The 25,800-nt window shown below is 44.3% G+C and overlaps 1 pseudogene; it reads left to right on the forward strand.

The window, feature by feature from the left end:
• Window positions 1-11,853: 11,853 nt before the first annotated feature.
• Window positions 11,854-16,346, forward strand: LOC142578532 (uncharacterized; annotated as a pseudogene).
• The last annotated feature ends 9,454 nt before the right edge of the window (window positions 16,347-25,800 follow it).

Here is a 25,800-nt window from a genome sequence, read left to right on the forward strand (position 1 = left end):
TAATTATATAAATAAAAGAATAAATAAATAAATAAATAAAATTTCACATAATCGCACAACTGGCGGCACAGCACCTTGCTGCGAAATTTGTCACACACCGTCTGCCCACAAATGGCAGTTACCGTGAACTAGAGTCCACGCTGCAGCATATTAGCTCTACCCTGCACAACTGCAAAACTTTCCTGTTGGTGAAAAAAATATGATCAAGTGATATTTATGCTGCTGCAGCCATCTCACCGCCGTGCCGCACCGCCGCGAATGCATCACTTATGTCCCAAAGTATGGCTCATTCACCATTATAATTCACCATTATAAGTTGGTGTAGCCACACTCATGAAAAAAAAGACGCATAAATTCGTCAGTTTCAAATAAACTTTAGAATAGTATTTCAATCCTACACATTTTCTTCACGAAACTGAATAAAAACCTTCCAATATAGTTTTCATTTTTATAAGGTAATTAGCGTTACTTTAATCCAGGGTACTCATCTGTGTTGGAATGTTATTGAGGTGAACCCAGCAAATCTATTATCTTTATAGACAATAAAGCAAAGGGCCCATCCTCACCAATTTTGTCCAGCAGAGCACTTTTCAGCCTTTGATTTAAGGATGCTGCCTCCCGAAGTTCATTTTTTAGTCTTTTATTTTCTTGCTCTTTCTTTTCCAGTCCCTTTCTCAGCAGAGCAATCAATTCTTCTTGAACCTGTGGTTCCTCGTTTTCCTGAAACACCAAGAAAATTAATTATCCCAGAAAGATTAACACAATATTCAAGAAAGTGCCCAGTTAGGTTTAGTAAACAAACTGTGGAAGCATTTTAAGTGGCCGCTTTTATAAATTATGTGAAGTAGTAATGTTGTGTTCAGTAGAATTGGCTAACATTCACTAGTTAAATTTTTATAAACTGATTTTACATAGTGTTCTAAACGAAAACTCTCCACTGAATCATGACATACATAAGACTTTTGGTATAATACCACAGAGGGCATGGAAGAAATTTAAAGTGAACCACACTGAAAGTGCATTTCTGCCATTGATTTCAGCACAATGGGACTGACATCGAAGGTTCCTGCCTAGATTGCTTTACAATAGCTCGCTGAATTTTGGGTGTATATCCCTTGCAGGTGCACATGAAGGCGATGCTAAAAACAATGGCAGACAAAAAATATAAAATATGCCACACACATTTTAAATATATTCTGATTGTACATGTGCCAACTCTTTGAATAATGTGCGCATTTCATCCGTAAAAGGAGTTGCGAAGCAGATGTCTTAAAGCTTGCTCTCAGTGCGAGTATGTCAAGATGCACGTTTACTTATTACATTGTTTTCATCTTGTTTTGCATCAGACGTGTTTTCCAAGTATGCTGGACACGAAATAGGTGTTTTCATTTATTGAAACTTGTCTTTCCAAATGTTACCTAAGGTTTCTGAAAGTATATATAAATAAGAAAACCAGTAATTAGAAACGTAGCTGAATAATCATGAACATTATTCCTGAGGCAAAACAAATGACACTTCTTGAAGCAAAACCAACCATTACTTACATCTGTATAAAAAATATTTTTTTAAACCATGCTACATGTCCCCTTAGACATATTGTGCTAACCGGATTGGTCCCTCTTGCTGATGAGTGCCAACAAAGTGATCCCAACAGCTACAAACCTGTGATTCTGCTCCATTTCCTGATTGAGCAATTATGCTCTCATGTAAAACGCTGGCTGCCTCCAGCCTCTTCCTTTTTGACACCCTGCTTGTGGGCTGCTCCTGCAACTTGATGGTGGAATATTTGGGTAATCTCAGGTAAGGCTCACCAGACAGTAATAAACACTTGCAATTTTTTACGCTTTGATGCCACTGAATCCCTGATTTTGAAATGCATCCAACCAGCTCTCATTAAAAGATTGAAGGATCACAAACAATATGTAAAGGTGAAGTGCAGTGTTTGTGCACTGAGCTATGTCAAGGTTTGGTCATGCATGTCATCATCATCATCAGCCTATTCATGTCCACTACAGGACGAAGGCCTCTCCCTGCGATCTCCAATTACCCCTGTCCTGCGCCAACCGATTCCAACCAGCACCCGCAGATTTCATAATTTCGTCGCAACACCTAGTCTTCTGCTGTCCTCTACTGTGCTTCCCTTCTCTTGGTACCCATTCTGTTACCCTAATGGTCCAACGGTTATCTAGTCTGCGCATTACATGACCTGCCCAGGGACATTTTTTTCTCCTAATGTCTATTAGAATATCTTCTATACCCGTTTGCTCTCTGATCCATACTGCTCTCTTTCTGTCTCTTAAGGTTATGTCTAGCATTCTTCGTTTCATCGCTCTTTGCGCGGTCCTTAACTTGTTCTCAAGCTTCTTTGTCAGCCTCCGAGTCTCTGCGCCGTATGTCAGCACCGGCAAAATGCACTGATTGTATGCTTTCCTTTTCAATGATAACGGTAAGCTCCCATTCGTGAGCTCAAGATGTTTGCCGTATGCGATCCAACCCGTTTTTATTCTTTTGTGAATTTCCTTCTCAAACGTCTTTCTCAAGTTTACTGTGTTACGCGTCCCTAAACTTCGAGCAAGCTTAGATAAAAGCAACAGAATGCACAAATGCTGCACACCACCTTCACATAACCTATCATTTTTCGTGCACAAACCAACCAAATTTGTCAGTCACCCTGAGCTCTTTTCCTACCAAGATCATTACCAAGGTCACCCAATGACATTACCTGAAATCACTCAACAAATAGACTTACAGTGACATTCAAGTTATTTGCTTATTTCATCACAAACAAGGATTCAATAGATGTTCAGTGCTACACCAAATTTTCTACCATATAGTGTACCACAATAAATTAATATATAGCTGTAGCACATTGTGAAACCCACTTCTTCGATAACATCTCCTCTTCATCTGCCTCAATTAGCCTCGGGAATGGCTCCCGCAAGCTTCTTATCTTCAGTCGCAGGGAGTCCAGACCACCTAGGTAAAAAGCAATGCACTTTTACCAGTGGCATTTATCGGAATAGTTGGAACACATAAAAATGAAATCATAAAGTGCACGTCTAGACTATAAGGGTAACCTATATAATAACCATTGTATATCATTGTATGAAGACTTTAAGGTTCCATTGCCTGCGCTCATTTACAGTTGTTGTACGACGCCCGGTTCTCATCATACAACAGCTCCAAATAAGCACAGGCAATGAAACCTTAGTCACAAACAATCAGCTACACCCAGTGGATAAGGACAAGGAAGCAGATGTGCATCTATTAGATAGCTGCATAATCAGTGTGTGCAGCTTTAGTTGTTTAAATGTGTGCCTGTGTGATCATCACTGCGGATACAACTGCACATATGTATGCCCGAACCTTTGGTTAAACGAGACAAAAGGGGGTTAACCGAGCGGCCCGATTTTTATCAGTCATATCATAAGAAGCCAACAAACACTGACACCAAGGACAACATAGGGGAAATTAGTTGTGCTTAATAAATGAAATAAAGAAACATTAAATTAATGGAAATGAAAGTGGATGAAAGAACAACTTGCCGCAGGTGGGGAACGATCCCACAACTTTCGCATTTCGCGTGCGATACTCTACCAATTGAGTAACATTGACCAATATTGATGCCTTCAGGTAGCATGTGTGGGCTTATTGACCGGTTGCCTTCACCCAAAAAGATCACGTTCTCATGGCGCCTGCGGCAGAAAGGATGTTCCACGTTCGCCGCCGTCTGTGAGTGGTGGCGCTGGCTAACACTCCCAGGGTTCTGCTAGGGAACATAAATACCCAAGAAAGTGGATGGGGAAATGGCGCCACGGTAGCTCAATTGGTAGAGCATCGCACACGAAATGTGAAGGTTGTCGGATCGTTCCCCACCTGCGGCAAATTTGTTCTTCATCCACTTTCATTCCATTAATTCATTGTTTCTTTATTTAATTTATTAAGCACAACTAATTTTTCCTATGTTGTCCTTGATGTCAGTGTTGGCTTTTTATGATACGAACCTTTGGTTATATCATGAGAAGCCAACAAACACTGACAACAAGGACAACATTGGAGAAATTACTTCTGCCTAATAAATGAAATAAAGTAATGATACATTAATTGAATGAAAGTGGATGAAGAACTCATGATATGACTTATAAAAATCGGGGCCCTCCGTTAACCCCCTTTCTTCTCGAATATTTGGTTAGGCATACATAGCTACAATTGATGCCATGTTGCAATCTATGAAAGCCCATCATTCGTCATAACCTACTGGGGAGAATTGAACAACCACCAACACCGATGGTTTTGCTATTTGAGCGCCACTTTGCCATTTTCCTCCCTATTTAACAGCGAGTACAACATTTAACACGATCTAATTAAAGGGACCCTTAAACAATTTTCACGATCTTGTGCTGGGTCTTTTCGTCTTTAATTGATGCATCTAAGTGCTCCGCATAAAGCATGTGATTTATTATAAGGTTTTATAAATGTACATTGCTGCCGATCGCAGCACACCGCTCGGCTGAATTTGCAGCCGCCCCTAACCATTTGACGTAAATTGCCCTAATGATGCTAGTAGGGTGAGCTATCCCATTAGCTGCTTAGGGTGTGTCATCGATACTTTTTCCAACTTTATGGTGAACAAGTGTTGTTTGTAATAGTTGTAACGCTAGTTAACTTATTTCTATAAAATGAAAGTAAGTAACAGAGAGAATGCACAAGGACAATTTCTCAATACACTTAAGCACTTCCAGCATAAAGCAAGTGTTGTTTGCTTGTGTTACGTGTTCCATGTTACGAGCTCAGTGGTCAGGGTTGATCTTGATCTTTATTTTTGCAAGCACCATGGTTCGCGCTTTTTTCGTTGTGGGCCACAAACATAGCGACTAGCAATATGTCAAGCTGTGACATCGCGCCTCTCTGCAAGGCAGCAGATGAGCGGAGTGGCTACAGCGCATCGTACTGTTGGCAACCAATCGGTGCAAGGATTTGCGCATTTGCAGCCATCACTGTACGCCAGAGGATTACTACCACAATTAGCGGTGAGAACATGGAGTGGCTCCCTCTTGCGAGTGACGTCACGGCAGGAAACCGCTCGCTCCGACTCGCTCGGCTGCCGCGCGCGCTCGTCCCCTTCCTGTATTTTTGGGGTATGAGTGGCTCGAACCGTACTTACCGAAGGATATGTCGGCTTCTTTATGCTGTAATGCCTGAACCACAGTTCCTTCATCTAAAACGCGTGGATCGACAAAATTTGCGGCTTGGATATCGCAAGCTATGTAGTGTTAAAGGGCTCTACTGGTCTTGCAATCCGTATATGCGCCATGTCTGTCCATAAATTTTGCGTAAAAAGAATGTCTGTTAACTCAATACTGAACATTTACCATTTCCTTAGTACTTAGCTACGAGAGATACTGCATTTTACATGGAAGAAAGATCTTGGCATTTGGCGTCATGTTATCCATGTTAGAAAGACACTGCCAAGCGAAGCTGTAATGATTCTTATTACTTTGGTGAGTTGTTCTAGTCAAATATGGCCACATTATAAATGTTTAGAAATAGAACTAGGCACGCATTTCGTATGAACCATTTGCTGCTACTTTCGCCACTCTCTGAAACAAGACCCCATAAAACGAATTGCTCATGGCTGCTAACACGATGGCGCATTATGTAGAGGTAATTCACAAACAACCATAGTAGTAATTACTTGAAAGAAAAGTGTCGTGGTTAAGATCGACATGTAATCAGTTGCAAGTGATGAAATGTTTCATGGTGGCCCTCAGTAGCCTTTATCAACAATGTGGCACACCCCTCGCACAACGGAAGCGACCCACTGTCGTTATGTCAAGGCACGCATTCTTCGCGAAACCTATCAGTTCACTACAATTTCGAATTGAAACCATGAGGCAGTTTTTTGCAGCGCTAATTGTAACGCCTAAAGCATACTCGAGGTACTAAAGTGCAGCTTAGGCTGCCTAGAAAAGCAAAAGTCAAGCACCTTCCACCTCATCATGTCTCGATCGAGTGCTGTTTAATTGGAGAACTATTCGCTTCACCAGTACGTAAAAGAAAACCTCGCAAACCTTCTTAAGCAAGGCATCACAAGCCTTACATGTCTCACTTGAGTTTTGACCCTGCACTGGGGAATTAAGTTATCTTCAATATGTCTCATATTACTAATGAATGACGCTTCAGCTTCTTTCTAGCAGCAGCCAGATGGTCCAAAAAGCATATCTCACTAAAAAAGTTTAGACTGAGCAGCCTGTGTCAGTTAGCCAAACGGATTCGTCATGTATATTCCTCAAGCAACAAACACCAGTAAATTGCTCAAGTGAGTTCAACATGCACCATGGAAAAGAGAATATATCCATTGGTGCATTCCCTTTCGTATTCTGCAAACAGCTGTAAGCTTCAATTAATTAGCTTTACTTCAAAAACTGCCCTTAAAATAAATGTGTGAAGAACCGCCTAATTTTCAGAAGCAGTTAACGACGCAGGTGGTGCTAGTAGAATTTAAACTGCAGTGTTAAGTCCTCGTGTTACTACCGAGTGTTCCTGTGAAGAAATGCAAAAATTCAATATTATACCATGAACAACTCGTCATGAGCAAACCTGTTTTAGCGAATTAAAATCAAGGTAACTGTTGTAGAAGTCGTACATTGCCAGCGTTTGTGACATACGCGCTGAACCGCGGCAGGTATGGTATCATAACTAGATTCTTATGTGCTATGTTCTTGCGGTTGTCAATCCGCGCATGAAAAACCCGCAATGGCCTAGCCTGTGCTCCTTCGGCTGGCATTGTAGCGTTGCCTTTGAGAACTGTACCGTCATCTAAGAAATAAGCTCTTTGAATAAATTTTCACGAACCAAGATGTCGTAAAAATATATTTGAGACTACCGCCATGAGTATACAAGCAGAGGGAACGACAGCCACCAAACAAGAACACCGCAGAAGGCACCCGAACTGCAGCAGACGACAGGCGCAAGTCCGTGCCCTGCCGTCACGCAAACGGCGCTCGCAGAGCCCCTGTAGATCGTTCCCTGGGCTAATTGTGTTTCGCGTGTCCGGTATTTGGGTAAAGGCAAGCGCAAGCAGACTGGGGCAGGCTGTTTCACCGTGCCGTTTTACGGGATGAGAAGAGGCTCAAACGTGAATGGTCTACACGGTGCAGCCACCTGGTGGCATGAGCTCAGCTAAACACAGTAGCTCTAATGAACTCTATTCTACTTTGCTGCTGATGTAAAATTTACTCCGGTGCGTAATCGTGAACACATTGTTTTTGTAAATATTTTACACTTGGTTAGAGAAATATTAGGTATTTCTTTGCTGTAAGCTCTGCACCACCAGGTGGCTGGACCATGCAGACCGATCAGGCAGCTCATGTACGTCTACACTAAATTTTCGTCATCAGCTTAAGTGTACGCCTCCACTGATCCGTCGAAACGCCCATCACGCCTGTGGTTACCGGAATATTGGACACGCTTGGTGCTGTGACAGAATGCTCGCAACGCTTTACTGCTTTGATAGCTCTCCCTTAGGGTCGACTGCCAAGCTGCTGGCGGAGAGGTTGGAGAGGCTTCATGCACTTGGTCCTAGACAACCGGAAGTAGGCGACACGATGTACTATCATGACGCAGCAACAGTGAAAGTGGAGCTTAGCCCCGATCACTGAGCAAACGAGTTGGAGAAAATGCATGGCCATGGAGGAGGGTAACTTGTAATCATCCGTAGCTCTTTTAATATTAGACGCTTCACACAAATTGTGGTGTGAATGGTTTACTATAGCTGTACCCTACGCATATACAAAATTTGTTCAAACCGTTTCAGAGCTGCTTTAATGAAATTCTGGTGTTTTACATGCCAAAACCAGGATATGACTATAAGGCACACCATAGTAGAGGACTCTGGGCGAATTTTGACCACTTTTGGTTTCTTAACATCCACACAATGCACAGTTTAAGGGAATTTTTGCGTTTCATCCCCCATCAAACTGTCACTGCTAGTATTATGTCATGTGACCTTGGGATCAGCATCCTACACCACCCCGACGGATCTTCCAAAGTAGTGGTGCATAAGTGATGAAAACGTACGGCGCACTGTAGTGGCTGTGACCACACTAAGAGAAAGGGCAGCTATGACAAACATATCATGTAGGTTTTGCTTAACAAAGACCACCAGGTGTACCAGTGTAAGAAAATTGGGCCAAAATGTTCCTTTTTTTCTGTTTGCTCCTAAACACAACTTTGTTCAACTCCATTTCTGAGCAACAGCTTTTGCAAAACTAAACTGAGCATTAAAATTCTGTAGCAGTATTGACAAAATGCTGCTGCATCAGAAAGGCACTTGAAAGCATTTCACAGAGGCAAAAATTAAATATTTGAACCAGTAAGCGCGTTTGTGACATTCGTTTCGATCATATTGCTCTTTACCAAACAAAAAGCAAATTGCAAGGAACTTATGAAACAAGTACTAGCAGCGAACTTAAAGTATAGAATTAGAATACTTACTACCAGCTGGAAGCAGTATTACAATGACACCAACACACGCGGAAAAGCAACTTAATACAGTACAAGTTATGCACAGGCGTCGGCGAACTTTACAGTGATGCTGACACTTATTAGTTAATAACTTAATTCAGTTAAGGCGAATTTAGTAATACGCAAAACAATGATAAAGTATTAAAATATAGTTGGCAATCTGGCCTTCACAGACTGCTAGAATTGTACGGTACATAATGTAATATGAGGGTAGGTAGCGTTTCTTTAGACAAGCACGCAGGCGCAACGTTGTCGAGACCCACGGTCATGGATTTCATGCATGCACACGTTCTGGCATAAGAACAGTTGCTTGTGAAACCAATAAATTGTGAATGTTATAGTTGCTACACACGGGCCACTTTCGGCCCGATCGGGCTTGATAGCGATCGAAAGTGCCCGTGTCACACCCGCATTACAAATGACATGCGTCGCCGGCTAGATCAACAATACTGACACGTTCGCCACGGCAACTTAGCGAACATGTACGTTTCACATACATCCAGCCAGTAAGAAATGTAGTTGACCATATCCGCAACAGAAAACCATACGAGCAGTGAAAATTTTGCGCGGTACACTCACCTGCCAGAGCGACCACAAAGGCTGGGTAGTAGCCTTGAATATCACCGTCCTCGCTTCGCCAGAACGCCTGGACGGTTTTTCCTTTATCGAAATCTTCCTCAGATTTCGGCGAAAAAACTTTGATGAGTCTGGTGGGAAAAATAGCCCGATATTTGTCATGGTACTTCACGTACGCTAGCATCGTAGCTTAACCGTACAAGCATAGTGCCAACCGCAGTGACCTCGGATTGGTTCGGCTACATTCGGCTACAGCCCCACGTTGCAACCGGCTTCGTCATGGCGTATGGACGAAAGAAAACAACTCCGTGGCGAGGCAGTGCCTTCAAGAAGAAAGTTCGCTTGCCGATCTTCAACGAGTAACAAAGTCATTAATTAATTTTTTTTCTGCGACCGAAATTTAGGTGACACAGGCTACATATTGTGCACAGACATAATATTCAAGCGCTAGGTCTATATGGAGGTACCGTACAAATGTTGCGTATTCTATGTTAAACGCAATCGCCTAACGAGTCGCAAGTATGTTAACGTAGCCGCAAAACATCAAAGTGTAGCAAGCATTGACTAAAGTGCACGCTTAGGCGAGTGTTATGCATAGACAAAAGGGACCAAGATTTCTCCAGTGTGTTCCTTCCTGGGTTTTTATTCGTAAAGCGACCGTTTACATTTTGCCGAATGAAATAAATAAACGCCCGTTAACTGGAATCCTTGCACTCAGTTTGTTTTCTGGTTGTGTTTTAGTGAGTTGTTACATTTTAATTAATGTCTTGGTGCAGTTTTGTCAGTTTGTGTGTGTATATATATATAGTGGCGAATAATTGTTGCCCCTGATATGCGCTGTGCCTCTTCCGCCGAGAAAGCCATCGTAGTTGGGGCCATTGTTATTAATCAGCACAACGTGAAATCGCGCACACACACGCACAAAGGAACATTCTTCAATTGCTCCAGCAGAGCCAGCTGCTGCACAGTATTCGCTCATTCCTGAGTAAATTGTTCGTTGCAAATAAGTACGGTTGAATTGCTGCACTGTCATTTTTTTCTTTTGCGTTTTGTTTCGCTGGTAAAACCATTTTGATTTGAGACACTGTATCGGGTTCTTCTATGTGTCGATTTCGGTGTATCGTCCAAGAATTCGGTCGATGCAAGCGGGAGCTGAGAGCGGTGCGTGCTATACTTGTTGCTTTCCGCGTCACATAAATTATTTCGAATCCTTTGTAATTTTTTGCTGCCATCGCTCGAGTTAATTTCGGCCATTCGTTTTGAACACAGGTGAAAATGCCTTGTTATAGCGCCGCGGGCTGAGTGAGTCCCAGTGAACACACAATAAAGTTCAAAAGAGCGGTTGAAAGCGACATGTACAAGGTCAATCTATCGCACAATGTCACGCAATGAACCTTCACCAAGCTGTGGCCGTTCGACACATTAACCAATTGTAACACACAGCTAGCTATCCAAAAGTTTGCGCCCTTGCATGGCTTAATTATCTTGTCCCACAACGACAATCGGCACCTATACTGCCCGCATTCCCTTCAAGACTGCGCGCCCTGCTTCCAGGTCACGAAGGACATGCGCGTTTTCATACAGTGTGAGATTCTCGTCAGGAAAGTAGCAAGGGCGGAGTTTACAAGAAATGAAGCGCACGCGAGGCAGATGACGATTATTGTTGGGGGAAAAGATAAAATCACCAAATGGTGCAATCTTTTTAAAAGTGTCACGTGTACATTCCCCAGTTTAAACGAAGGTGTACGCGTACACACACGATGTCTACACGTAGCGGTGTAAGCTACATATAGATAATTTCATCACATGAACAATCTTTTCAATCCACACCTCAGCCTACCTACAGGAAAATCTATGTGCGCGCCGTAGAACAGTAAAAACTTTCCAGTCACAGAAAAAAAAGACAGAACCGTAGCGACGTGCTCTGATTTTTGCTGGTAGCTTAGCTGAATAAATTAAATATATCGTTTTTGTGCTTTGTTGAACTTGGTGCTCAGTTCTTGCGTTTCGTGGCAAACTACAGCCTCCAAAAAATAATGAAGGGTTCAAAATTGAGCAGGCTGGCACATTTTCAAGCTTATCAAATTGAACACTAAATAGACACAGGACGTGGTAGCAACCTATTTATACAATCAACCGTGGCCACCGCTATTATTGTCCCGTACTGCCATTCCTCCACTAAACATTCCGCTTCAATTCCCTGCCTCCCTTCCCCCCCCCCCCAAAAAAAATAAAGGGTATGGAAGCGCCGCCCCTCGACAAAAATAATCACTGTGATTTATTGCCTTTATGCGCAAAATCTTTGGAACCGTAGCGTATTCTTTACTCAAGGGATGGCGCTGTATTCAACTAGAAAAAGAGAATAGAGGAATTTTGAGTCAATGATTAAGAATACGGTGTACATCAGGAATAGTGGTGGCGCAAGAACAAGGAACGTAATTGGTTTTGTAGTAACAGATGCTTATCGTGTTCGGTGGTTTCTTGGTCGGAACCGCAGGCCTTCAATGACGGTAATAAGCACTGAGGTGATTATATACAACGACGCCCTTTTGCCCCTTTTCAATGAAGACGTTCATAATATACATCCATACGCGCATTCCTCCATTCATCAATCCACTACGTTTAATGTGGCTAACCTGGCCAATTCGCAGAGCCGGCTTCTTTATTCTATGACCCGGCTAACTGTCGTCAACAATCGTACGCCTATTTACGCTCGCGCAGTCGGTCCAGTCGGTGCAGCAGCGTGGAAATATGTCGGGATCCCGCCCCTCAAAGCGGCGCAAGGAGTACCTGGATCGTGATAAGTTCTTCCAGGTGCCTGTGTAAAGTCTTTACAAGCGACTAAAGGACCACGCCGCAGCAGCGTCAAATGTCGCGAGCACAAGTCGCTGCAACGGAGACGACTCTCCGGCTTCGGCAGAAACCAGCGTATCGTGTTTTGCACACAGCAACGACGACGATAACGACGGTGCCAGTGGCAGTGCGGCTACAGTTCCGTGCAGTTCTGCGTCCAGTAGCACGCACGCACGAAGTGACGACGAGCGAGGGAGCTCTGAAGATAGTAGTGAGGAGAGCGACGGCTTTGAGGAGGCACAGTCTGAGGACGGAGACAATCGCCAGTTTTCTGGCTTTAGCGAGGAAACCTTGCCAGGCTCACAAGTCACGAAAGCTGGCGCAATTGCAACGGTTATGGCATACGCCATTGCCCACGGTCTCACTTGGATGGCACTAGGTGATCTTTCAAAGCTTATTAACCTTCTCTTTGGTGCCAGTGTATTGCCGCGCAGCGAATACATGCTTCGCAAGCTTTGGAGCAATGAAGCAGAAGAAGTGCTACGGTACTATTATGTATGCGAAACATGCAGCACAGTAATGACTCCACAAGGTCAAATGGCACAGTGCGAAATTTGCGAGCATACTGAAAGTCTTCGGGCCCTGAAAGAGCAAGGCGCAATTTTATCATCCTTGACTTCCACAAACAGCTCAACTTGTTGATAGAAAAAACAAAATCTGAGTTGGAGTCGAGTTTGGTAAAAGCACGACTACCGGCATCGAAAATAAGTGATATCACAAATGCTCAGTGCTATGCTAAACCGAAGAAGGCAAGAAGCCTTGCAGATGATGACAACGCTGACCATAAACACTTATGGCAGCCCAGTCTTCAAGTCATCAAAAACATCTGTGTGGCCTATTCAGTTCATTGTTAATGAACTGCCACCGCACTTGCGGTTCAAGCACCCGGTACTTGCAGGACTTTTGTTTGGCAAGTCGCATCCAAACATGCAACTCTTCCTTGACATGTTTGTGCAAGAAGTGAACAGCACGAAACCAGTGACACGGACTTACCAGAACAGGGTCTATACGTCTAGGCCTTTCGTGCTGTGTTGTTCTGTGGATGCGCCTGCAAGGGCAGCTGTGCAAAACATGGTGCCTTTCAACGCCTACTTTGGATGCCCCTGGTGTCTTATAAGGGGCGAGCATGTGGAAGGTGAGTAGTATATGTCACTTTCTTGCCCTCTTTTCTAGAACCAACTGTGTGCAAAAAGAAGTTGTGCGTGTTGGAAGAGATGCACTCTGTGCGGTGTTTTATACAATTTTCACATTTCTTATTTTCTTTAGGGAACATGAGATACGCCACAGATGAATCAGTTGAAGCACGGACTTTCGACCTCGTCAGGAGAGACATGAAGATGGCGCTTGTTTAGAAAGATGTCATCAATGGTGTAAAAGGACCATCAGCATTGATGAACTTGAAAGGTAGCAAAAGCCAATTCTTGTCCTGTCAATTTGCTTATCATTGTTAACTGATTGCTAACTGATGCGGGGCTGCACAGAGCATTTCTTATTGCAATTGAGTCTACTCGGCATCTAATTTCTTGATCGTGATTGCCTCCTGTGCATAGGCTGCAAGAATCAATTGAAGTCAAGCAATGAGATCTGGATTTGTTGCAATTGAAAATGCCCAGCATTAATTTTCTATTGATTTGTGTGTTCTCTAAGGAACATGGTATTGCATATGACATTCTTGACTGGTGTCAAAATAGCTGTCCATCAAACTAGATGTGTGAGTAGATCGCAGTGGCTAATTTTATGTTTTAACAGATAGACTGATTTCACCACATTCAGAGCACATGTACCAGGGCCCTGTCAGCACCATGATGACAGCAATCCTTGGCGCTTTCACACTGTGCTCAAGTTCAAGGCAACATTAAGGCGAATGCTGAGAGCTAAGCCATTGGGGATTTTCCTGGTGCAGTTTAGCGGGCATTTGGGAGAGTGCAGTGCTTCTGCTCTACTGCACATCAATTGTAGAATCTTTGTGTTCTCGCTTCCCTGAATATTGATGTCGAGGGGTAAATTTGTCACGCAACATATGCCGAATGGTTCTTACCATAGTTGCCATTCCGCTTGCCAAGGACTACCACTAAGGGCATGCTTTGTGGCTGCAGTGTCCCAGTGAATCTCACCGTAAAATTGTGTTTCATCTGTTTTACCACAAGTGCGTAATTGTACTTACTGTGCTCATTCATATTAAACTGCACCTTAGCCCTCAATTCGCTTGGTCACCGACCAAACTTAAAGAAGCGGTGAAACATTTCTGACAAAAAGAAAAAAAGAAAGATAGACAGCACAGCCTTTCGTTTGCAATCGAGAGTTTGGTGAAAGCCAGTCTTGTCGGGATGAAACATGACAAAGAAGGGCATACAACGACCAAGTAAAACTTAAAAAAAAAATAAAACAATACATTGTGCCTTCTATACAGAAGCCTTTTTTTTTAAAGCAAGGCTTTACAGCTTAAGACAAAAAGCTTTACTTGATTGGTGTGTCTTTCTTTGTCAGTATTTCCTTTACTAAAGAGCTTTGGTTAACACGAATTTACCTTTCTTATTCTGTGTCATTGCTCCCAAACCCATCAAATGACTGAAGCGTTTGTGCTGGATCCAAACATTGGGTTCCTTGTACTCGGGCTGTAGGGGCGTGCAATCTTCTGACTGTACAGCATCAGTAGCAGTTCACAATTCACCTGGTTTGCTGATGCCGCTCCACAACCTCAAAATTAAAATTTTTTTCTCACTGTATAGAAGTGCATGCTGCCTGGCTGTGAACTACAGACCACCTACCAAAGCACTTCACACCAAATCTACATCTGCATCCTGGACATCTTACAACTGACGCATCTGACATAACTAATGACTGTAAAAGGCTGTGCAAAGTTATGCAAAAAGTGGCTAAGCTGGTGCCACTTCAGGCAGCAGCAGACATGCGGATAAACAATACATTTTGTCATGCTCACTAAATTACAGTTTTCTTTAATTTCACTAAAAGATCACATTTAATAAAGGAGAATCTGAAGCTCGTGAAGTAGTGAACAGGGTGGAGAAAGGAAGGAGGCATTTCTTGGTAGTTGGTACCAAGTTAAGTCACAGGAAAAGTGGAGGTGGCCACTTGCGTGGATAGGGGTGCTTGCTTGTAATTTTATAGTATGTATTCTTAGGCTGAGGAAGTACAAGTTAGCAGAAGTAGGATATGTTGTTGGCACTATATTTAGCTAAACATGAGCTATCATTGACACATGCATAATTCTCATTGGCTCCTAATTTTGGCAAAATAAAATTGTGTGACAAATTTTTGCATTAGGTGATTGTGTCGGTTTGTTTACTTTTATTAAAAGTGTGTCCTCTGGTGCAGTCGCATGTTTTTGTGGATTGTATGTAAGGTGAAAAAGGTCTAATGTGTTTCTCTTATTCTTAGTAAGCAATTTTTGTGTTATGTCATGTGAATATTGCATTACGGGGAAAAAGTACCGAGAAACAAGACAAGAAAGACGTACAGAACAAGTGCTGACAATTTTTGGTGCTGTTTCCCTGTAATGAAGCCATACCCACAAGCTCTAGTTCAGACCCTTTTAAATGCATGTTAGTTATCCTGTCACTGGTGTGCCCTATGACAGCGTTGACATTTTCCTTTTTACATTTCTTTTTGTAATTGTTTAGTATGTTTCCAGTTGCATTATTTGGTTAGTATTCTTAATTATGTGCCCTTCAAGAAGTACGAAGTGTCCTTGCGCTGTTATGAACAGTGCCTTGTGGGACCAGTCAAGCTAATTGTGGCTGCTTTTACTCAAGCGTTTGTTTCTAGTCCATTCTGGAAAAATAAAATTTCAGTTGAACTAGACAGCACCTCAGTGGCATGAGCGCTATGCAGTGCTCTTAATTTCAGAAGATTTTTGGCCGGTAAATTTTATAGTGAAATGAAAAGTTTTGCTGCTAAATATGACAAAAGACAGAGGAACAAAACAGTACTTTCCTTTTTGACTATTAATTCTTGTGGTGTCAATTCACAGTGGAATTGGAAAAACCTTACTCAAATTTCAATGCTTTCATAAGTTGCTGCTGCTTCACATTGTATCGAACACAACCTGGCCAACTTTCACCATTTTAACAAGTTGGTGCTAGTATTTATGCTAGCAGTTGGTTAGTTGGATGAATGCAATACCTGCAGCTCATATTCTGAGATTTTATTTGCATGTTTTTTGCACAGTATGCCACTTTGACCTAACGATGCTAGGAATTGGCTTGACTCGCTCAATGCATACTTTCTTTATAGCTGTGGATCTCGTGAACGGTCAAAGTGTTGAGTACATGCACTGTGTACTTCAAGGTGTCACTAAACAACTGACTGAGGCGATCCTGACTTCTACGAACAGCAACCAGCGCTTCTATGTTGGTAATGTAGCAACTTGAAGCTGTGTGCAGTTTATTTCAGTGTTTGATCATTCACATGTCATTTGGATATTCTGGTGCATAGCTTGGAGTGTAGCATGAATGCCTTTTTTGAGGACGGCATAATGGCAGTCATCAAAAATGCATTGTGTGTCCAGTATGCTAAACAAAATGCTGGCTACAGCACTCACTGCTTCTTATGAACACAGCGTGAAGTCCCAGTTAGTCACAGACATTAGCACATCATCCTGTATGTAATCATAAAGAAGTACTGTTCATGCACTTAAAGGGATAAAAAAGTGATTTTTAGGAGCTCCTTTTCTGTGGCAATAATAATAATAATATTTGGGGTTTTACGTGCCAAAACCACTTTCTGATTATGAGGCACGCCGTAGTGGAGGACTCCGGAAATTTTGACCACCTGGGGTTCTTTAACGTGCACCTAAATCTAAGTACACGGGTGTTTTCGCATTTCGCCCCCATCGAAATGCGGCCGCCGTGGCCGGGATTCAATCCCGCGACCTCGTGCTCAGCAGCCCAACACCATAGCCACTGAGCAACCACGGCGGGTATTCTGTGGCAAAGTGCAGGATATATTCTCGAAGGTGCCTAAGGACACGGTGGCTGTTTTCTAAAGAGATGTAGAAGTCTTTTAAACCATCCACCTTTCTCCTGGTGCGATGGTGCATGCGCCCTGCCCTAGCAGATTAATCGCAAAACATTTGGAAGGCATGTGTCTGCAGCTGTGCAAGCTGATATCAGGGAACAGTTCCCCGAAAAAAAAGTACCTGCACAGATGCGCACTGCAGCAGAAACTCGTGCTGGGTAATGCGTTGGAACTCCACTGGTATGTAGCTCTACGTCAGTGCAGTGCTGATAATGTCTGTAGTGTAAGACTGTAACTCCACTTAAAAATAGCAGCCAGGCTTCATCTGGATTGCAACGTGAAACATGTAGTTGCTACACTGCATTGATGGCTAGCAAATTCATTGATAAACCCTTGCGTTACACTTGGGAGACCCTTCAAAAACGTCACTTTGCTGACAAAGTCTTCTTGCAGCATTGGCCCTCTTTTGCTGTTGGTGGCAGCGGGTTCCTGCCTTTATGTACTCGTTTAAGGCATGGTAACACTGGGATGATAAGAGATTGACAAGGCACTGCGAGGCCAACAATTGGCCAACTATTCCGAATAGCACTGTGTGTCGCTGACACGACTTTATCAGAATAGTCCAACAATGATGGAACCGACAGGCGCGAGTTCTCATAGCGTGACTGTCCTTGTTGATGGCACTCACAAAATTGTTTTCCATGATCGCTCAACTGAACCCTAAGCGATCAGCCACCGAACCGACAGCGCGATATCTGCAGCACCTTTGTTTGTATAAATAATTATTATCGTGTTAAAACTTAGTTGAAACATGCCTTCAAACTCGAAACGCACAAGCTTCAGTCTTCTCAAGCAGTGCACATGAAGTTTGAACCAAAGTTGATCCTGCTTAGTGGAAGTTGGGTTAGGCTTGGCCCTGTGAAGGGCATGCACCGTCTAGCTGTAGACCTGAACTTAAACCTGGCTGTGTTCCAAGGCTCCGAAGATGTTCAGCATTATTCCAGATCCAGCGTTCTGTAAACTTTTGCGTTAGACTGTATGTTTAGAAGCGTGTTTATAGGAGTATGTTTTTCTAGGTCAATTACTGACAGGGGACCCTGATCACGAGAAGCAAATTTACCAAAGAATAGAATCACTAAGTGGTGGTTCATTAGAATTACGGAATGGCTGCCAGGGTAAGTGCAAATGAGAGGAGGAGGAATGAACGTTTATTGTAAGAAACAGCGAGAAAGTGTCCTTTCTTCGCCCTAGGTGGGCGGTTCTCTTAGTCCAGAAAGCCGTTGGCTAATGGTGCAGCCCGGGCCCGGTCCACCAGACGTCGCTGATCTTCCAGGCTCTGTGCCTTTAACATTGCCCCCCACGTTTCTTCGCTCGCTTGTAGCGGTTCTGAGGCATCATCTTATCTGTTTTTCTCGCGGTGCGGGCATACCACCACCATGTGTGGGAGCGTGTCTGGTACGTCACAATACCGGCATAGGTATGAGAATTTGGTGGGGTGCATTCGGTGCATGATAATTCCATGTACATACGTATTTGTTTGTAGTCTGCGGAGGGCGGTGGCTTCTTCCTTGCTTAATTTTGGATGAGGTGGAGGATAGTGTCTTCTTTCCAGTCGGTAATGTTGCAATATTACGGCGTAGTTGATGGGAATGTCCTCCACCCTCGTCGCTTTCCGGAGACCGTGCGGCAGGAAATCCCGGCTGGTATGCTCTCGGGCGACAGCATGTGCTGCTTCGTTTCCTGCCAGGTGTTCGTGGCCTGGGGTCCATGCGACGTAGGTGTCGGGTAGTTCTTGGCGTCTTGTTATTTCTTTTAGAATTTTCACTGCTGTGGCAGAAATTCGGCCTTTTCGTAGGCTTCTACGTGCCGTTTGCGAGTCGCTCAAGATGATTGCTGTGTCTTTGCATGTGGCGATGCCGAGGACCATGGCCACTTCCTCCGCCGTTTCTGGATTTCTGGCCGGTATAGTGGCAGCGATTAGCTCCTTCCCTTGGTTCTTGGTCACGGTAATTGCGTATGCTCTTCTACCTGGGTATTTTGCCGCATCTGTATATCTCGTGTTGGGGTTCTTTGAGTATTACTTGCTCAGCGCTCTAACTGTTGCTTGTCTTCTGTCTTTGTGGTATGTTGCATGCATGTTGCGAGGTATTGAAGCGAATGAGATAGACTCACGAAGAAGGTGCGGCAGTCGCGCTTTCGCGTCTGAATCTGCTATGAAGTTTTCGCTGTATGCGAGCTTGCGAAGTACTGCTCTGCCTGTTTGAGTCAGCTTAAGGCGTTCCAGCTGTGCGCTTCGCTCATTTCTTCCCAGGTGTTATGGAGGCCAAGTTTGAAGAGTGTCGTGGTTGAGGTCGTACTGGGGAGTCTTAGTGCGCTCTTGATTGCTTTTCTGATGATGATGTTGAGTTTTTCAATTTCAGCTTTCTTGAGCAGTAGATACGGGGTGCCATATGTGATCCGGCTTATAAGGAGTGCTTGGATTAATTGGACGGTTTCTTGCTCTTTAAGTCCTCTTCTTTGGGTGGTTATACGCCGAATGAGATGGGTTACTTGTGTTAGGGTCTTCTGAAGCTTTGGAAGTGTAGCTGCCCCAGAACCGTCTTTATGTATTGTGAGGCCAAGGACGCGGAGGGAGCCAACTTGAAGGATATCGATTCCATTGAGTCTGACGTTGGGATCTGGAGCTACGTAGGCTGGTGGTCTTCCCCGGGTCCTTGCCTTGAGTATAAGTAGCTCTGATTTTTCGGGGGCGCACTGGAGACCGCATTTTGAGAGGTATTGTTCTATCTGATCGATTGCCTCTTGGAGGGTAGTTTGCTGTTGGCCGGTTGTGGACGCTTTTGTCCATAACGTTATATCGTCGGCGTATATTGCATGGCTTAAATCTTCGATGCCATCGAGTTGTTGTGGGAGCTTAATCATTGCGAGATTGAACAGCAAAGGTGAAATGACTGACCCTTGTAGAGTTCCTTTGTTGGGCATTTCGAACTTGTCGCTTCGGATGTTGCCTATACTCACCGTAGCCGTGCGATCTTTGAGAAAGTCGTGTACGTATTGGTAGGTTCGGCTTCCGCAGTTTGTATCTTGGAGATTTTCGAGGATTGCTTCATGCTTCACATTATCGAAGACTCCTTTTACATCTATTGTTAAAATAGAGGTCTTTTTCTGCCGTTCTAGGTGGTCCAAGAGGTCTTCCTTGAGCTGTAGTAGTATATCTTGTGCTGAGAGGAACTGTCGGAAGCCAAACATTGTGTCGGGCATGAGTCCTGAGTCTTCGAGGTATGTGGTGAGGCGATCGTGAACCATGTGTTCGAGCAGCTTTCCAGCGCAGGAAGTAAGGGAGATGGGCCGTAGGTTGCTGATTTGTAGTGGCTTGTTGTGTTTCGGGGATCATAATTACTTTTGCGTGCTTCCATTCTGCTGGGAGCACACCTTTTTCCCAGCAGTTATTCATGTAGTCGAGGAGTCTATTTAGGGCCTTGTCTGGGAGGTTTCGTAGGATCTTGTTGGTCACCTTGTCATTTCCTGGCGATGTGTTACGGGTCAATTTGGCAAGGGCGGCATGGAGTTCAGGAAGCGTGAAAGGGCGGTCGAGGGTGAGATTTGGTTCGCCTTTGTACTGTCGGGGATCGGTAACCTTGGGGGCATTGTCTCCGACAAGTTTACGCTTGATTTCTTCCAGAATTTGTTTGTCTGTTCCTGTATGGGAGTTAATGGTTTTCTTGAGGTCATGTCTTTGCTGGGTCTTGGTTCTGGTGGTAGCTAGAAGGGCTCGCAGTATATGCCAGGTCTTCTTCGTGCAGAGTGTGCCTTGAAGTCGGTCGCACAGTTTATGCCAATCCTGCCTGCTAAGTTGATCTCCGTATTCTTCTGCTTGCTTTGTTATGTGAGAGATCCGTCTCTGCAGTTTGCGGTTAAGTTTCATCTTTTTCCACCGCCTCAGTAGTCCTCTTCTGGCATCCCAAAGATGTAGGAGGTGAGAGTCTACGGCCGGCGTGTCCATCGTGAGTTGGATGACTTTAGTGTGCTTCTCCGCCGTCTTGACCACTTCGGTGAGCCACTCTTCAATGTTTTCGATGTGTTCTTCTATGTCATGTTCTCGGAAGGCCTTCCAATCCGTCAGCTTTGCCGTTCCTGTTCTACTCGGCTTCTTATGGTGCATGATTTCAAGCTGAAGGATGTGGTGGTCGCTGCCGAGATTTTCTTCCAGTCGGGTCCATTCCGCCTTGGATATTCCTACTGTAAAGGTGAGGTCGGGATTCGTATCCCTGGACACACTGTTGCTTATTCGAGTCGGTAGTTTAGGATCATTCCAGAGGGTGAGGTGATTTTGTTGCGCCGAATCGTGCACTCGCGCTCCTTTCTTGGTCGTGTGCTGGTAACCTCATGCTGTGTGGGGGGCATTAAAATCCCCCATTATTACGAGTTTATGTCCTTTAGATAGTTTTCTGGCTTGCGTGATGAAGTTTTCAAAGTCGGATAATGGATCCCTTGGTGGGCTATATAGGCATAGTACGTATAGTCTTTGGTGTGTCTTCTTCTCAGGTAGCACTTCCACTAGGGTGTGTTCCACGGTTGTTCCCTGAATTGTGTGATCCTGCGTGGTGAGATTTTTCTTCGTCAGGATGGCTGTTCTCTGAGATCCGGTGTGTGTATCATATCCCTGTATGCGCAGATTGGTGTAATAGGTTTCTTCGATGGCGATGATATCTGGTTGTTCCAGTTTCGTCAGTTCTTGGAGGTTTGTTCTTTTGGTTCGGATAGAGCGACAGTTCCATTGCCACAGCTTCATTGGGAGTTGTGGAAATCTCTTCTTGGTATTACTCGCCATCGTGTTCGATACCGTTCTCTTCGCCCCGGGCCATGGATTCAGGTCTGGCTGCATTGTGGAGGTCTTTACGTGCTTTCTTGCGAGCCGTGTCGGTGTTGTTGAGTAGCTTTTCTACTGTGGCTTTCGTTACGTGGTTCTGCTTGGCATAGGACATGAAGTTGCTGAGGTCTTGGAGGGTAGCATGGATTGGGGCCAGCTGAGCGGTGATGTGTTGCAGGAGCTGTTGTGTTATCTCCTTTGCAAAAGTTGCCATGGCCTCCTGTATCTGCTTCCGCACCTCCATTGTTACGATTTCCTTGATTCTTTCTTCCGTAAGGGGCGGTGGGATGTTTGGCATTCCTTGAGGTTTCGAGGCTTGATTGGCGGTGTTTTGTTCTTTGCACCTTTGTATGAGCTTGTCAATGAGGGCTTGCTTATTTTGGAGTTGTGCTCGCAGGTCTCGTTCGGTTTCCGTGGGCTCTTGTGCTCGTATGTTTCCTCCTGCAGCGTCTGCATACGTGACTCGCTTTTGTGGGTTGCGTGTACGGGATCCAGATCGTGATCTTGACCGGGGTCCATCGTTTGCTTGACCACTTGTTGATTTGGAGTCACTTCTGGATCTGCGTAGACTCTGTAGTGAGGTACTGCTTGATTCGGATAGTGCCGGAAAGTCTGAGTCTGAATTTGAGTTCCATCTGCGTTGCTGCTCTTGCATCTTGTTTTCCCATTGCAGTCTGATCTTGTACGGTGGTGGATTTGGCTTCAGTTTACGTCGGCACACCTTCCCTGCTGTCTCATGGGGTTGTTGACAGATTTTACAACTGGGCTGGCAGTCATGTTCTTCCGGTTGATTCTCCATCCCGCACATGTAGCAGAAGTTGATAAGGGGTTTTGGGCAGACATCTTGCTGGTGCCCTAGTTCTCCGCAGGTTCTGCAGTACTGCACAGATTTCCTGTATGGTTTGCAGCGGTAGTCACAGCATTTATATATGATGTTGTATGGGACGTGCGGTCCGTCGAAGTAGATGAGTGCTGTTGACGATCTTCCCAACAATCGTGCTGCGAGAACTTTGTATCTTGCGGATAGTCGTAGCCCCTGCAATAGTTTTTCTTCGCTCGTGCCTGGCGGGATGTTGTAGATTACGCCTTTGCTGATGCCCTCTGGGGTCCTGACATGTGCTTTGACTTCGTAAATGGACCCTCCAAGCTGGATGCTGGTGATCTTGAGGAGCATGTCGTACGCTATGCCTTTGTTTGGTGTACTTGCGATTATTATATTCTCGGCATGTTGCACTTGAATCCGGATGTTGTCGTAGAAGTCTTTCTGGGACAACTTGCTAGCTCGGCCGATGGCATGTGTCACTGCCACCAATGTCCATTTGGAGAGTTGTAATACGGCCTTAGGCCTGTAGATGATCTTCGTGTCGTCCACTGGCAAAGGCGGAAGTCTTGGTTTTCTATAATGTGGCATGTTTCCCGCAATAGGTGTTGTTGCTCCGGCTTGCTGCGTTCGTAGTTGGTCTGCTTCCTCGGCTGTGGGTTTTGTATGGATGTTTATCGCCTTTCCGCTGTTCACGTCATACGTCCACTCCGCTTCCAGTTGTTGCTGCTCTTGTATCGTTTCCACCTGCATTTCAATGCTGCTGTTTTTCTGGCTCAGTTCTCGTGCACTTGCTGCGTCGGATGCGTCAGTCATTGGTACGCAGCGGCAGCGCGGAGTCGCTCTCGAAGAGAGCAAGCGGCGGCTCACGAGCGCTCACGAGCCGCGGGATACGCTCCGCGGGTCACGGGTCACGCACGTTCGGCTGGCCGCTTAGCCTTGTAGGGTTAGCTCCGTTAGCGTGGCGTGAAACCGTCAAGCGGCAAAAAATGACGAGAATTCCACGTACCGCTCATAAACTTGATATCCTCCGGTACCGCTTCCCGTGCCGCTTCCGTCGATGCCACAGTTTCGCTGAATAAAAGCAGGTGTCCGGAAAATTGCCGAAAAATGCAGGAGCCCATGCGAAGTGCGTCAGCACTGAAATGCGATGAAATCGTGATGAAATGCGAAAATTTGCAGGCACAAGTTGGAATCAGCTTGCACAAGACAGAGTAATTGGAGATTGCTGGGAGAGGCCTTTGTCCTTCCCCCAGTGTACATAAGAGTGGGCTGATTATGATGACGAAGACAGTACTTGTAAGGTCCTGTGGTGCATAATGGTTTTCACGATATACGTTGTCACCATGTCACCATGCGTGCTTTTTGCAGCTTGCTGCACCCATTTCAATGTAGAATTTGTTGTCTTAGATGTAGTTACATGTGCTTTTTTCATCAACGTGAATCATTGCATGGAATGACTAGTCGTCGCTCAATTGAAACCTAATTGGCGCTCTTTTGAAGCAGAGGCTAAGTAAAGCTAGTTGCTTATTGATTACAGGCAGGGTCTTTTGTTTTCAGGTTTCATATTTCTGTGAAATTCGGAAGGAGGCAGGGAGTAGAAATCTGCAGAGTGTCTTAGTTTAAGAATAAAACCACAGAAAAATTGGGGTTTTGGCTACCTGGCAGCCCAAAATATAGTATGTTCCTGGTAACTTTCACAAACGATTTAACACATGTGATCACCTCTTTGGATATCAGCATATTTAAATCGGCAAAATTCTCTGGTAAATGTAATAGCAAAGAGGTATTTGCAAGTTACGTGTCGTTTTATTTGTACAAATGCTCCTTGTCAGACATAAAGGAATTAGCTAAAAACAAGAGAGACATGTTTGGCAGTGCCATATTTATTTTGCTCTCTGTACTTAACAAAGGAAAAAAACTATATTTGTGCACATGGTGCGATGCTGTTCCTTCTTTTGCATGCCTTTGTTGATGTTGATTTTCACAAGAGCATTTCAGTGTTCATTTCAAAACCTTTTAGGCGTTTAGTCCGTCTCCATGTCGTGGTATTTTTTTTTGGTATAGCACCATATGTTCTTGCAAAAAAATTATTTGAATGCCAACTAGCCAAGTCTGCCACCCTTCTTTTGAATGGAACGTGGTTGAGTAAATTGTCTTCAACGTCACAGCTACCATTCACAATGCAGAGCATTGTCGGTGCTGCATTCAATTCATTGTGCATTACCACCACCATTTACAACAGAATTCGACGTTGGGCTAGTTGGATTTCTGCTAGTTTTCCCACTTAGTTTTTCTGTGCCAGAACCACATTTATACCACCATTTACATGTGTGAGATGTGTTTGAAATACAATGCAATGAACCATTGTCATAGTCATGTAAATGCCATGACTTGAGGTGCTCTCAACTGTAACAGTGACACGATTGCTTTTAACTTCAGCACACTTCGTGGCTGCTTACCTTATGACATGCAATCACATGAGGTGAATTCAAGTTCAGCCATGCATTATAGTAACAAATTCACATGCAATATTAAAAAAGGGGGTCATAATTGATCTTCGAGGTAAGCTTGATGTTTAGGGTCACATCTGGAAATGTAGCCGTAAGCATGAAGACTGCAATGTACTTCCTTGTTTTTGTTGAGACGTCTTTTTAGTAATTATTTTTTGTTATAGGTGACTAACTCTACATTATTGCTGTTTGAAGGTGTGCCTTCTGTTGCTGCGAGGACAGAGTCGCGGCTACTTGCCATAAAGCCTCCACACTGCGTGACCATGCCGCCGCGCCCGCTGAAAGATCGTGGCCACTGGAAGGAATCTGGGTGGAGGCAATGGATATTGTTTTAATGACTCCCTTGCCTTGATGGTATTTTGCATCCCGAGTATTGGAAGCACCTGTCTCGGCTCTCGGAAGGCATCCACATAATTCTTCAGGAAGAATTGGGTGCCCGTGACATTGACAGAGCAGGTAATTCTCATTTGACCGTGTTATTGGTAATACTGCATTGAATTCTAAAGCACTGCAGTTTCATAGTGTGCCTATGTGCTTAGGCACATGTGCATAAAGTTGTGCAGATCCCATGCACTGTGGGAATCAGTATAAGCAAAGCTTTCTGTGCTGGTTCCTTTGGTCAACGATAATTAGTGGTGATTTATGGTGAATGTTTAATTACTTCA

This window comes from Dermacentor variabilis, chromosome 4 (genome assembly GCF_050947875.1).
Source record: "Dermacentor variabilis isolate Ectoservices chromosome 4, ASM5094787v1, whole genome shotgun sequence".
NCBI classification, from domain to species: domain Eukaryota; kingdom Metazoa; phylum Arthropoda; class Arachnida; order Ixodida; family Ixodidae; genus Dermacentor; species Dermacentor variabilis.